This window comes from Panthera onca, chromosome B4 (assembly GCF_046562875.1).
Source record: "Panthera onca isolate mPanOnc1 chromosome B4, mPanOnc1 haplotype 2, whole genome shotgun sequence".
NCBI classification, from domain to species: Eukaryota; Metazoa; Chordata; class Mammalia; order Carnivora; family Felidae; genus Panthera; species Panthera onca.
This window is the reverse complement of record NC_138345.1, coordinates 127,119,204-127,134,148: the sequence shown is the minus strand read 5'-3', so window position 1 is coordinate 127,134,148 and position 14,945 is coordinate 127,119,204. Positions and strand designations below refer to the sequence as shown.

Genomic DNA, 14,945 nt, shown 5'->3' with positions numbered 1-14,945 from the left:
TGCAGGTAATTGAAGAAGATATAAAGAAATGGAAAGACATTCCCTGCTCATGGATTGGAAGAATAAATATTGTCAAAATGTCAATACTACCCAAAGCTATCTACACATTCAATGCAATCCCAATCAAAATTGCACCAGCATTCTTCTCGAAACTAGAACAAGCAATCCTAAAATTCATATGGAACCACAAAAGGCCCCGAATAGCCAAAGTAATTTTGAAGAAGAAGACCAAAGCAGGAGGCATCACAATCCCAGACTTTAGCCTCTACTACAAAGCTGTCATCATCAAGACAGCATGGTATTGGCATAAAAACAGACACATAGACCAATGGAATAGAATAGAAACCCCAGAACTAGACCCACAAACGTATGGCCAACTCATCTTTGACAAAGCAGGAAAGAACATCCAATGGAAAAAAGACAGTCTCTTTAACAAATGGTGCTGGGAGAACTGGACAGCAACATGCAGAAGGTTGAAACTAGACCACTTTCTCACACCATTCACAAAAATAAACTCAACATGGATAAAGGACCTGAATGTGAGACAGGAAACCATCAAAACCTTAGAGGAGAAAGCAGGAAAAGACCTCTCTGACCTCAGCCGTAGCAATCTCTTACTCGGCACATCCCCAAAGGCAAGGGAATTAAAAGCAAAAGTGAATTACTGGGACCTTATGAAGATAAAAAGCTTCTGCACAGCAAAGGAAACAACCAACAAAACTAAAAGGCAACCAACGGAATGGGAAAAGATATTTGCAAATGACACATCGGACAAAGGGCTAGTATCCAAAATCTATAAAGAGCTCATCAAACTCCACACCCGAAAAACAAATAACCCAGTGAAGAAATGGGCAGAAAACATGAATAGACACTTCTCTAAAGAAGACATCCGGATGGCCAACAGGCACATGAAAAGATGTTCAACGTCGCTCCTTATCAGGGAAATACAAATCAAAACCACACTCAGATACCACCTCACGCCAGTCAGAGTGGCCAAAATGAAGAAATCAGGAGACTATAGATGCTGGAGAGGATGTGGAGAAACAGGAACCCTCTTGCACTGTTGGTGGGAATGCAAATTGGTGCAGCCGCTCTGGAAAGCAGTGTGGAGGTTCCTCAGAAAATTAAAAATAGACCTACCCTATGACCCAGCAATAGCACTGCTAGGAATTTATCCAAGGGATACAGGAGTATTGATGCATAGGGGCACCTGTACCCCAATGTTTATAGCGGCACTCTCAACAATAGCCAAATTATGGAAAGAGCCTAAATGTCCATCAACTGATGAATGGATAAAGAAATTGTGGTTTATATACACAATGGAATACTACGTGGCAATGAGAAAAAATGAAATATGGCCTTTTGTAGCAACATGGATGGAACTGGAGAGTGTGATGCTAAGTGAAATAAGCCATACAGAGAAAGACAGATACCATATGGTTTCACTCTTATGTGGATCCTGAGAAACATAACAGAAACCCATGGGGGAGGGGAAGGAAAAAAAAAAAAAAAAAGTTAGAGTGGGAGAGAGCCAAAGCATAAGAGACTGTTAAAAACTGAGAACAAACTGAGGGTTGATGGGGGGTGGGAGGGAGGGCAGGGTGGGTGATGGGTATTGAGGAGGGCACCTTTTGGGATGAGCACTGGGTGTTGTATGGAAACCAATTTGACAGTAAATTTCATATATTAAAAAATAAAAAAATAAAAAAAAAGTAAAAAAAAAAATAATAAACCATAGTGCATGGAAGCTCAGGAAAGGGAACCCAAGAAGTGTCATCCTAATAGAATTCTGGTGATCCACTAAGCCAGAACAATCCCATGGAATGGCTCAGGGAGGCCAAGGGAGACAGGGGCTATGAGTATTCCTGGGGAGCATCTGAGCCAAAGAGCAGGGGCTGCTGATGTTCAATCTGAGGTGGCCCCATGACATCTAAGCCTCTGTGCTGGTGGAGAATAAGGCATGGGTCTGCTTGCCTACAGCTGTTCTGTTCCTTGCTTGGCAAGGGCACTTGGCACATAGTTCAGTCTAAGCACCTTCCAAGTTGTATCATGATTATATCTACATGGCAGTCAGTCTTCTCCTCAAAGTAGGGAAACCCTCAGAGCTCATTTTAGTATCCCCGGGAATAAGCCCAGGAGCTGTAGTGTAGATTCCTAAATGTTGGATGCATGAATCAGTGAGTGAATGAATAGATACACTCATTTCCCACTCCAAAGAATGGAAAAGGGAGAATCAACCTTATTACTGTTGGTGTTAGATGCTCTTCATTGCTCTGATTGTACCCCAGTTCCTGTTTCACAACAATCCCTCTGAAGGTAGTTGCTGTCATCCTTCTTTTATTGATGAGAAAACTGAAGCTCAGAGAAGATGTCATCTGCCCAAGGTTACACAGCTTATCACTGGAAGAACAAGCATTTGAAACCAGAGCTGTCTAACCCCAAGCCCCAAGCTGTCTCCTGGGCCACCCTCTCTTGAATAAAGAATTATTGAGTGTCCACTGTGTGCAGGCTACTGCCTTAACACACCTCAGGTGGTTTGCTGTGCTTGGTCTCCATATTATGAGACTCATATTATCATTTTTTACGAATGGGAAACCAAGGGTCAGTAAGTTTACCCACCTTGCCCAAGCTCATCCAGCTGCTAAGTTTAAGAGATGGATTGGAATCCAGATTTGACTCCAACATTAAGCTCTTTCCCCTATGCCACAACGCACAGCATGCAAGGCAGTGTCCAGGCTGGTTGACTCCTAGTGATGGGCACAAGTTGTTGAGAGAAAGGCTTCAGTTTGCTTCTTCCTTGTGCCTGTTAGCTTGGGGCTGTCCGAGCTCTGCAAACTGTGGCCACTATACCCTCACCCTGGCCAGGCCCCAGGAAGAATCACAAGGATCAGTAGTCAGGGCAGGTCCAGCACTGTCAGTTTCCATGTCTGGGGAAACAGAACCAGCACCATGCCTCTCCTCTGACAATGGCTCCTGCAGGAAGCTACTTACTGCATGATTCCTCGTTAGGTGCTGAGGATTAGATCTTAGCAGTATGGTGGGTGATTAAGAGCTCAGGCTCTAGAATCTAAGTTCTTGGGTTCAAATATAGGCTACTCACTGGCTGTCTGATCTTCATTTGGTTCTTCATTCATTCTGAGCTTCACTTCCATCATCTGTAGAATGAGGTTAGAAGTAGGACCTATCTCATAGGGTCACAGATTGGGTTAAATGAGATAACGTGAATAATATGCTTTGAACAAAGCACTTTAACAAGGTTCCATCAATGACAGTCCCACTTACAACCACTTTTTAGTACACGTGGGTTAAGAAAAACTGAACAATTCATTAAGCCACAATGAACCAGAGAAGTAATCTAGACTTCTCACAGATATCACCCCCCACCTTTATCTTGGTCTTAGAAGAACACTGGATTCAAAGTCCAAAGATTCAACTTCAGATCTGGCTCTGTGGCCTCCAGCAAGCAACCTCACCTCTCAGCCTTGTTCTACTCATCCAAAAAAGAGAAACAGTGGTATTAGAACCTGCCCTACTTAGCCTTAGGATTCCCGTGAGGTTTAAACAAAATAGTGGATGTGGAAATATTATGTAAAGCGTAAAATGCTGGAGAAATGTTAGCTATTGTGTTAAGACGGCTTTTCTTTCTTGTCCCCCACCGCACCCAGGCTCTCCCCAGCCAGGAAGTCTACCTCCCACCCTTTCTGGCTCTCAGCTACCCTGGAATCTCAGTTGGCTCCCAGAAAGGATTCAGAGCACAGCACAAATTGTCCAAAGGTTGCTTCCAAAGCCTCCGGCAGCTAAGCCTGGCCCCAGCCCTTCCTCCTTGAAAATGTCTGGCCTAATGGGAAGGAATGTGGGCTGGCAGTTGAGTCTCATTCATATCCACAAGCATCCACAGAGTGTCTGCTCTGTGCCAGGCCCTGGGCACTGAGGACCCAGTGGTAGAGCAGGATAGTCTCTGCCCTCAGAAGCTCATAGTCTAGTGGGGAAATAGTCACATCACAGATGAAGACAATAGGATAGGGTAGCACTGTGTCCAGAAGCCCAGAGGAAGGCACTGCACATGATATGGGAGAACCAGAGAAGGCTTCCTGGAGGGAGGGGGAGCATCCAACAGGAGCTCAACCCCCACCAGGTCACAAGTGAAGCCTTCACGTCACCAGTGCCTCCTCATCTTGGTGGTCACAGATTTGTCAACACTCTAAGCCAGAAGAAGTTTTAAAATATTCTTTCATTCAGCTGTCATTCTTAAGAGGCCCAGAGAGCTGAGTGGCTTTCTCAGGTCACCCAGGTAGGTCTATGGGACACATTAGGCAGCTTTTATGTGAAGATCAGTGTCTCTTGAGCACCCATTTCCAATCAGATCAGCTCCCTGGAAAAGGACACCAGCTGGTCTTGAAAAAAAAATCCAGAGGGGGATTCTTAGAGCTTCCTTTTCTTCTGCCCATTGTCTTTCCACAGCACTTTATAGTTTACACAGCCTACCATATGCCTCTCAACCTTCCATGTGAAGCCACTATCGTTTAACATATTTTACAGATAAGGAAACTGAGGCTGGACAACAATCCCTAAAATGTGATTCTGGGGCTGGGAAATTGATTTCAGAAGTTAGGGAGCCCTTAGTCAACATCATGATTTGACTTCTAAGTCCATTTTATTACTAAAAGTATGTAACTATTTCCTTGCCCTCTTCTCTTTTCTCTTCTTTTATGACATTGCCTTCTAGAAGCAGAAATTACTGGTTGGCATGTGGCTGAGTGTCATCTCTGGACAGGTTCTATCCTTTCTGCCTTTTGGCCCTGCCTCTGTCATCCTGCTCTCTCTCTCCATAGCTCACTGTCCTCCTCTCTATGTCTCTCTGAGTCTTTCTCTCCAGTACTTCTCTGTCTCGCTCTCTGTCTCTGTCTCTTTCTCCCCTATTCTCTTCTCCTTCCCTTCTCTGTTTCTCTCTTTCCCCCTCTCTGCCCTGTCTCTATCTCTGTCTTCCTCTCTGCCTTTCTCCCCTACTCTCTCCATCCCTACTCTGTCTCTGTATTTTCTCTCTGTGGTGTCTGTTTCTCTCTCTTTCTTTCCCTCTCTCTCTGCTCTGTCTCTCCAATGCGTATATGTCTGTCTGTGTCTGTCTGTCTGTCTGTCTGTCTGTCTCTGTCTCTGTCTCTCCTTTCTCCCCTCCTTGCCCCTTCCCCTGTGCAAGAAGGCTATGCAGGTACTCAGAGGCACCACGTAGCTTTGCTCTGACTAGCCCAGGGCTGCACAGCAGCTGACTCTTGCAGACCTCTCTGGGTTCCCAGCCTCCAGTTCCTGGGCCAGTGGGAGGAGATGCTGCTGAGAAATCTGACAAAGCCCCTGCCCAAAGCTGCACATTCTCTTGGCAAGAAAGGAAGAAGAAGTTTCAGAGAAGAGACAAAAAGGAGGCATCAGTCAGTGACAGTCCCTCCCTCGAACTTGTGGTTTGAGGAAGGGTGGAGTCCACCCCTCCAGATGTGCAGCAGTTTGCAGGAATAGGCAGTGACTTCACAGCCAGCGTAAGTAAGGGGAACGGAGGGTGTGGATGGGGAAACTGGAGTCAGGATTAGTAAAAAAGCAAAGTCCATGCTGTCTATCTGCTCTGGATGAGGAGCTGGGTGCTGGGAGCTCGGGGTTTAGAGGAAGTACTTCTCTGTCTCGCTCTTATCCCCACTTAACTGGTTCCAATCCTGGGTCCTCACACTGTCCTTTTCTGGCTCTTAATTCCTTACCCATCTGATGGGAACCAAGTTTCTTCCCTCATAGAGCAACCATAGCAGTCACTTCTCTAAAATACTTAGCACAGAGTGTGTCAGGGACTGGGCACTGGGAGCACACCAGTCCCTTCCTCCACCTTCCAGAAAGTCTTCCTGGACAAGCCCAAGTCCCACTGCAATCCCGCTGTCTGCTCCCTCCAGCCCTTTGTTGATCTGTATGGCCCAGCAGTCTCCCGCCAGACCTCCTTGCTGCAGCACAGGCAATAGCCACACCATCATCGTCACTGCTATTCCCATTGCTATCGTTAGTCCTCAGACTGTTGTCTGCTGACACCTTGTTTCCTCGCTGACACAGGGAGCCATCACTTCTTGGTGACGGTGCAGAAAAGGAGGCACTCACCACAGAGTATTGGGTGAAACCGTGGACTTTAGGGTCAGCTAGATCCAGGCTGGGATTTGACCTTCTCTACTTCTTAGTCATGTGCCTGGGCAATGACGGAACCTATAAAATGGGCATAGTGACAGCAGGATTGGATTCTGAAGATTAAATAGATGAAGAGCTTAGCACAGCAGGCACCCAGTAAGCCCTCTATGAATCAGGGGTCTGTTTGAACTGTTATTACATGGCATTTTAGCTCCCTCGGTACCTAGCACAGTCCTGAGTACAAAGTGCTAGGCATTCACTAAGTAGACATGGAAAGAATGGAACAGCTGTCAAAGAGCAATGACTTCCATTGGTGACTTTGCTATTACAGTTTAGTTTGGGGGGGGGGGGCGCTGCTGGGAGTGCTCGTAGTCTCAAACTCAGAAGGGTTTCAGGAAGCAGCTACCCATTTCCACATTTAGAAGGAAAAGATGAGACCCCAAAGAAGGAAAGAGATTTGCTTAAACTTCTGATAAACATGTTCATAGACTTGCTTGTTCTCTATTACAATGAAAGGACATAGCATCTGGACTTCGCTGGTCCCTAACTTTTGAGAGTAGGGGAGTGATGGACAAGCCACTCTCTGACAGCTGGTTTGCACAGAAGAGAGGGAGTGGCCTGGGAGGACCCCAAGTGGGTCACCTCATTAATAATCCCTTCGCCACACTGGCAAAGTATATCCTAGTCTTCATTTGCTCAAGATCACACAACTGGGGTTGCTCACAACCACACAATTCAAGATTCCAGCTGGTGAGTCAGGATTCCAATCTGGGTATGTCGGACCTCAGAACTGGGTTTTTTATGATACCTACTGCCCCTGGATACCACCTAGTAGGAAAGGGGCCCCAAAGGAGAGGCTTGGACCCCAGGAAGACCAACTCACTGCCTCCCACACACACCCAGGGGTGCCTCAGGTAGCTTGGAGTCCAAGAGGGAAGGAGCAGGGCAGAGGTGGGAAAGGTTGACAGTCCAGCTGGGCATTCAAGTTCACCTGTGTCAATTGGTATCTGTGGTGAGGAGGTAGCTGAAGACTTGTCACCTGCGACCCAGGGATGCTGAAAGCCCTCTATCTGCCTGAGGTGGGATAGTGGTTGATCTGCGCAGCTCTTATTTTCAAACACATGAAGACTTTGGTGAAATTCGTGGAACGCATGAGGTTTACATCTTTCCAAACAGGTTGGCAACAACCAACAACAGCTGGCTTAGCCATCAGCTTCTCTCTTCCGTCCCTCTCTTTCCCTAACACTCCCCTCCCTCTCCTCTGCCTTCAGTAATGCTTCCCTGTGTGTTCTGCCCCCGGTGAGAAGGGGATCCAGGCTACTAGCTGGCTTGGGGCACCAGGATAGCTCAGAGTTGTCTGCAGAGGCCAGCCAACGATTGTACTGCTGATGAGATTTTTCCAAAACAGAGCTGGCATATTAAGCATTAGACCCTGTGACTTCCAACATGGGCCCCACCCACCCAACACCCTCCATCAGCCCATAGGAATCCATCAGCAATTTCCTATATTTCCCAAAGCCACATGTGAGGCATACCTTTATACTCATGCAGGGGGTCACTGAAATAGCCTTAAAAATACTGATCATCTCAGGGGCCTGGGTGGCTCAGTCTTTAAGCATCTGACTTCAGCTCAGGTCATGATCTCATTGTTCATGAGTTCGAACCCCACATCAGGTGAGCACCAGCCCCACTCTGGGTGAGCACGAGCCCCACTTCAGGTAAACATGAGCCCTCCTTCAGGCGAACACGAGCTCCACTCTGGGTGAGCCATGCTTATCTCTCTCCTTCTCTCTCTGTCCCTTCTGGGATTCTCTGTCTCTCTGCCCCTTGCTCACTTGTGCCCCTTCCCTCTGTCTTTCTCTCTCTCAAAAAAAAAAAAAAAAATACTGATTATCTCATATTGATTAACTGATAGATGATTGTAGAAGTCTTTGATTAACCCAAAAGGTTTTATTGACTTGCAGTTATTCATTATTATTTAATAGGCAGTCCGATGTTACTTTAGGTAAGTTACTTAATGTCTCTGATTCCTCCTCTATAAATGGAAGTTATCATACTTCACAGGGCCTTTGTGAGGATTAAAGGAACTAATACTTGTAAAATGCTTAGATCACTTCCAGACACCTGGTAACTTTCCATTGCTAGCTGTTTTTGTGGTTGGTGTTGCTGTTAATGTCATGAGTAGATGGAGTATCTTAAAGCACACTGTGCATTGTGGGAGAGTTGTCAATAATGTAGACTGCTCAGTTTGCAGATGAGAAAATCAACCCAAAGAGATGAAATGGGCTTTGAAATCAGGTAGAGCTACATTCTAATCCCAGCTCACCTGTTTCCTCACTGGGCAACCTTCAGTGGCTTGCTTTTCTTCTCCGAGCCTCTGTGTCCTTATCTGTAAAGTGGCATAGAACATGTCTCTGCTTGGTCCAAGAGTAGCATTCAAACACCTTCAAACAGCTTCCATGGTGATGATTATCACACCACTTCCCATTCCCCCTGACCTTTCTCCCTTTCCTTCACTGCTGAGCTAGCTAGACAGTTTGCTTTGACCAGGTCTTTTGCCCTTTCTGTGCACTGCTTTTCTGAAAGTTTCTGGAAGATCCCATGAGAGTGCAAGCTGAGGCATAGGAGCCATTGTGGGCTGTGTGGTCAGGTGCCTAGAGCTTTAACTTCCTATCTGGTAAAATGGGAAGTTTTAAACTAGCAAGATAATTATGTGGCTTAAAAAACTAATTTCATATTTGCTTTATCATATTTATCAAGTAAGAGTTTGGAACCCTTGGCTTGGGTCACTGCTATCATCTGGTTATTACAAACCTTGGAGGGGATACCTGGGTAGCTCAGTCGGTTAAGTTTCTGATTCTTGGTTTCAGCTCAGGTCATGATCTCACGGTTTGTGAATTCAAACCCCGCATCGGCTCTGTGCTGACAGTGTGGAGCCTGCTTGGTATTCTCTCTCTCTCTCTCTCTCTCTCTCTCTCTCTCTCTCCCTACCTACCTACCTACCTCTCTCCCTCTCTCTCTGCCCCTCCCCCACATGTGTTCTCTCTCTCTCCCTCTTTCTCTCTCCCCCAAAATAAATAAACTTAATAAAAAAATTGTAATTAAATAAATAAAATAAAAATAACATACCTAAGAGAGGATGTTCCCTAAAGAGACCCTGTGAGAAATCCACCCATAAAGTGAATTCCATCTCCTGCTAATTTATCTGTGGGCAAATAAAGGTCGGTGCTAATGCTGAGAGTTCTGTTTAATAATAAAAAATAGAAGCCTGTCCCACAAGGGCAGAACTCACACTATTGTGGTACAGTAGTTAAGAACTGAGCTCTAGAGTTAGAACCCTTGGGTTTGAATCCAAGATCTGGAACTTTCTGCAAGTTGCATAACCTCCCTCTGCCTCAGTTTCCTCATCTGTAAAATAGGCACAGTTTCAGTGTGGGGGCTGAATGAGCTAACCAACATAAAATGCTGAGAACAGTTACCATGTATGTACCAGCCTGTCATTGTCACCTCTTCTCCATGCCCCTCCTCCCCAGTGAAAGACATTTGGAACCTATTCTTGATTCCCAGAATAAAGACTAGACTCTCCCTTGTTCTCAGCCACATGGAAATAAAATTAGCGGAAGCCAGAATGGGAACATTTATCTACAGAACCACCATAGTGGGTCCAAACCTTCTCCTTCCATCCTTTGCTGCCCCTCCCAGGACTGTTATCTTTAGTTCTCAGAGAAGCCCAAGGTTGTAGTGGATTATCAAGGCCATCACATCTGAGCACTTTGGTTACTGGGTTGTGTTTGCTAACCTCCCTTCAAAGCCACCCTCCCATTGGCCCTTGAGTGCTTTCAATGACAATAATTTGTCACAACCTGCCCTTTCCTCATTCCCCTTGGGACTGTCTCCTTACTCCTCAGACCCCCTCACATTGTCTCCAGCTGCACCTCTATCCCACAAGCCTTATATTCCAGCCACAGTCCTGGTCTCATTGTAAATGTTGCACTGTTTTCTGGCTCCATTACTTTGAATGTGCTATTCCTTCTCTCTTCCATTCTCTGACTGACAGCCTCCTACACATTCCCTGACTCTGATCAAAACCTGTCTCCTCCAAGAGCCTTGCCAGGTCTCCCAATGGGCTTCAGGGTTTCCGAGCTCCATTCTCCAAATTTCTCCAACACTTCTGTCTCCTCCATTAGTGGCAACCTCTTAATTACTTTCAACATTGTTGGGGCGCCTGGGTGGCTCAGTCAGTTAGTTGGGTGTCCAACTTCAGCTCAGGTCATGATTTCACGGCTTGTGAGTTCGAGCCGTGTGTCGGGCTCTGTGTTGACAGCTCAGAGCCTGGAGCCTGCTTCAGATCCTGTCCCTGTCTTTGTCTGCCCCTCCCCTGCTCACACACTGTTTCTCTCTAATACAAATGAACATTAAAAAATAAAATTAAATGAAATGTATTTTCAACATCGTACGCCCCAGCCCCCAGACCTAATTTAACACCTGCAAAGAAGAGGTACCTGGAAACTATTTACCCAGTGACCACATGAGGGCTGAATTGGTTGTTAAGTCCACCAATTGGTGCAAATTCCATCTCTCTTCACACAGCTGCCCTTCAAATATATGAAGATAGTCCTCCAGGTTCCTGTAAATCTTCTCTTCTCCAAGTTGACATCCCCAGTTCTGCATTCCTTTCTTTATATGATGTCGTTTCAAGTCCCCCTTCAACCCTGTCACTCTCTTCTGGACAAATTCCAGGTCTTCCCTGTCCTTCACAAGTCTGTCTTCCAAAGCTGAACCCTAGTCTCTGTGGTGACCTGGCATGTGCAGGGGTGGCAGGACTGTTTTCCCATGTCTGGGTATGAAGCGACTTATAGTGTGAAAGAGTACAGGCATTAGAAACAGTTGGATGTGGGTTCAGACTCTGCCATTGGTATCCATCAGCCATGTAACCAGGCTGATGTAACTCAAAATATTCAACAGCTGGCATGGCCCAGGAATTCACCAGTCAACTATAGCTTTATAGAGAAGGCAGAAAGCCCCTGCTGTGCCTAATGGTATTGTTTTAGCTTTTGAACCACAGGATGGGAGTGAAGACGAGGTAGTCAGAGTGGTAGCTAATTAATAACCACTACAGAAATACCTAAATAATGTAACAGTTAGTACAGCCATACCTGCGTGTACCAGGTGGCTGTGAGTTCTGGCTGTCACCAGATTCAAATGACTTCAATGCTCTGAGCCTTGGTTTCTTCATCTGTGATATGGAGTGGGAAGCAGTACCTATTTTGGGGTCTCTGAAGGGACACAAAAAGTAACACCCCTCTTTTCTGACAAAATTCAGAAGTAATGAAGGAATAAGGAAAAAGAATGAGCAGATAGCAATGAAAATATCACCTTTACTACTCTGAGAATGGCTAGAAGGTTGGGCTTGTATGCGCAGGTGAGCGGGCTCCTAACTGACCCTAGGATTAGACCCATTCACCTTCAAGGTTACAGCCTGCACCAGACCAGGTTCAGCCTCCCCCAACAGTGCAGCCACCACCTAAGACTCCAGCTCTGCCTCTGTCATACCTTATGCTCCAGCCACACTGAGCTTTCTGACAGTCTCTAAACATGCCAAGCCCTCTAAATAACCCCATGCCTTGCCTACTGTTCTTTATGGAACGTTCTGTCCTTCATGTCTCTGGCTAACAACCTCTTATTCACTTATTAATACTAGCTTACATGTTCCCTCTTCCAAAGCCTAAGCCTACCTATAAACTTAAATTGGGGGCTCTGGACATCACACTTCATCCTGAGTGCAATTGGGAGCAAGCTATTCGGAATAACCTGATGGGATTCGTTTTTTACAGGAGATCAGATTCCAGGAAGAACTTTCTTCATATTCATCGTCATGCAGCAAGAGCTTCCTTTTGGCACCCTGCATTTACTAATGGGGAGGGAGAGAAGAAGTCTCCTTGGGGCCCCTTTTCTTTCCCATCCAGTACATTTAAAGGCCTTTCGATTTCTATTTCCCATGTGAGCCCTGTGTTTCTTGCCCCTTGATGAAATAAGTGTGGATTCTACTTTCTTCAGACTTGTTCAAATGTTTGTATTATCTCTGGTAAAGGAATTGCTTAGGCCTGAGAATTCTGCCTCCAAGGGAAAGTCTTTTTGGCTCATAGGTCATTAACAAATCCAGAGCCCACTGGAGCCTGCGTATCTCTTAAGTATGTAGATAAACTAGAAAGGTAAGAAATTTGAGGAACTGTCAGATGTGAGTGCTTAGTGCACAGTGCCTGGAGCAGAGTAAACATTAAATGGCATTAGTTGTGGTTATCATTACTGTATTAGTCAGGACAATTGATGTTCAAATGCTACAACAGACTAACTCTTGAAATCTCAGTGGCTTACCACAATAAAGACTAATTTCTTGCTCATGTGACCTCTGATGTGGGTCAGGCAGTTCTCCCCATCTGGTAACTACACCATGTAGAACAGGTAGTCTCTACAGTCACCACAATAGGAAAGAAGGGAGAGATGGAGGAGGTACCTCAGCTCTTAACTGTTTCCACCCGGAAGTGATGTCCCAAACCCTCTGCGCATAGTCTATTGGCCAGAACTGGTCCAAGGGCCCAAGCCTGGCTTCAGGAGAGGATGGGAAATGTGGGGAAGCACTGGGGTATTTGATGGTTAATAGCATCTCTGCCATAATTATTTAGGTGGGTTAGAATAGGTTGTTTCCTCACCCCATTTCAAGGACGATTTGGGAACAATGAGACCATCTATAGAAAAGATTCAAAGGGCTTTACTCAGTCGCGGTACTTAGCCCCACTATTCCTTAGTTTCCTCTTTGGCAAAATGGAAAATACTAAGAGTACCTACCTCAAGAGATTGTTCTGGGTGATGAATATGACAACATATAGGATGGGGCTGACCTATAATGATTGCTCTGTAAAAATATCAGTTGGGTCTGGAGCTCGTTTTGGGTCTGTAACATCATTGAATGTGTTAAATTTAGCATACACATAAACCCAGAACTGTTGTTTGCAATTCTCTTCCTATGCTTCTGTAGCTGTTTTTTTTGTTTGTTTGTTTGTTTGTTTGTTTGTTTGTTTGTTTTTTGGATCCATTGATTTATTTCCAGAGAGCTATGTCTGCTTGCTTAATGATGTGACCAGGACCTAGCACATTGCCTGGCCCTAATCTGGTAATCAGTACATGTTTGAGTTTGGCATTAAAGAATGCACAGGCTTCAAGCAAGTAAGAAAGGGACTGGCTGGGTCTTTGAGCCTCTTTCAAAGGAGGCTACATGATATGCTGGAAATCTGGGCCCTTGGGTTCCCAAAATATTAAATACTCTGCTTCTGACTTGCAGCATAATGCTGACCAAATTGCTTCCATTCCTGCCTCTGTTTCTCTATCTGTAAAATGGGAGATAGTAGAGCATGATTCTCAAGACATAGATTCTAGAATCAGACTGCCCTGATTCAAATATTTGTTCCAACTTTTACACTGTGTTTGGAGGCAATTACATGATCTCTCTTGAGCCTCAGTTTTCCTATCCATGAAAAGAGCATACTAATAGTACTTATAAGATTGTTGTGGGAATTTGGGAAGAAAATCTGTACAAATTATTAGCATTCTGTACAAATTATTAGCATGTATTGTTTTATAAGTATCCAATAATGTTGGGAAATATTATTAGAATGAGGGGGGGAGGTATTCTATACTACAGAATACTATTCAGCAACAAAAGAGAATTAACTATTGATACAAGCAACAATATAAATGAATTTCAAAAACTAGGCTGAGCAAAAGAAGTCAGATGCAAAAGTACAAACTAATTCTATTTTTATGAAACTCTAGAAAAGACTAGCCTAATCTACTGTGGCAGAAAAACCAGGTAAGTGCTTAAGGCCTGGAGTATGCGGTCTGTGATGATTAATGCTTTGTGTCAACTTGACTGGGCCAAGGGATGCCCAGATAGCTGATAAAACACTCTTTCAGAGTGTGTCTGTGAGGATCTTTCCAGAAGACATTAGCATTCGAATTGGTAGACTAAGTGAACAAGATCCCGCAAAAAGGCAGAGGAAGGGGGAATTTGTTCTCTTTACCTGAGCTGGGATATCCTTCTTCTCCTGCCCTCCTCCTTTGGCGCTCCTGGCTCTTGGACATCCAGAATCGGATGGGGACTTATACCATCAGCTCCCCATGTTCTCAAGCCCTTGGACTTGGGTTAAATTACACCACTGTCTGTCCTAAGTCTCCAGTTTGCAGATGGAAGGTTATGAGAGTTATTGCCTCCATAACTGCATGAGTCAGTTCCTATGATGAATTTCCTTTTATGTCTATCTGTATATATCCTATTGGTTCTGTTTCCCTGGAGAATCCTGACTAATATGGAGTCTCACTGTAAAAGGGGCACAATGGAATTTGGGGATCATGGAAGTGTTCTATATTCTGATTGTGAGAATAGTCACATGGATGGATCCATTTGTGGACACTCCCAGACCTGAATACTTAAAATCAATGCTTCTTTCACATGTAAATTGTACTTCAGCAAAGTAGATTTTAAAACTAAAATAACAAAAAACTTTAAACAGTTGGGCTAGATGAGTTCTAAGTCCAATTCTCGGAGATCCTGACAGGTATGGCCCTGTTCCATCCTCCAAATAGGACTTGCAGGCCAGGAGCCCTTTTTCTCCATCCTCCCTTCCTCTAGGCCACCTTTGCACATCTTGGTCCCATTCTCTGCCCTCAGGTCAGCCAACTGCAGCTCTCTGCTGTTTCAGTAAACCAAGATAAGGATGCAGGCTGGAGCAGTATGAGGCCTT

General features: G+C 45.1%; 1 protein-coding gene and 1 long non-coding RNA gene across 4 annotated transcripts in view; one reads left to right on the top strand and one right to left on the bottom strand.

The window, feature by feature from the left end:
* The window catches only part of SYN3 (synapsin III), a 465,237-nt gene that overhangs the window by 263,857 nt on the left and 186,435 nt on the right, over positions 1-14,945 (top strand). The window lies entirely within an intron of this gene.
* Positions 2,499-14,921, bottom strand: LOC132693826 (uncharacterized). 2 transcript variants are annotated; one of them, XR_009616979.3, is made up of 5 exons: positions 14,226-14,921; positions 8,474-8,536; positions 6,124-6,225; positions 3,101-3,155; positions 2,499-2,747 (listed from the first exon to the last, which is right to left on the bottom strand). It is a non-coding gene; the product is annotated as an uncharacterized LOC132693826 (long non-coding RNA). The 2 variants fall into 2 exon arrangements; XR_009616978.3 differs by having other exon boundaries at positions 2,499-3,155.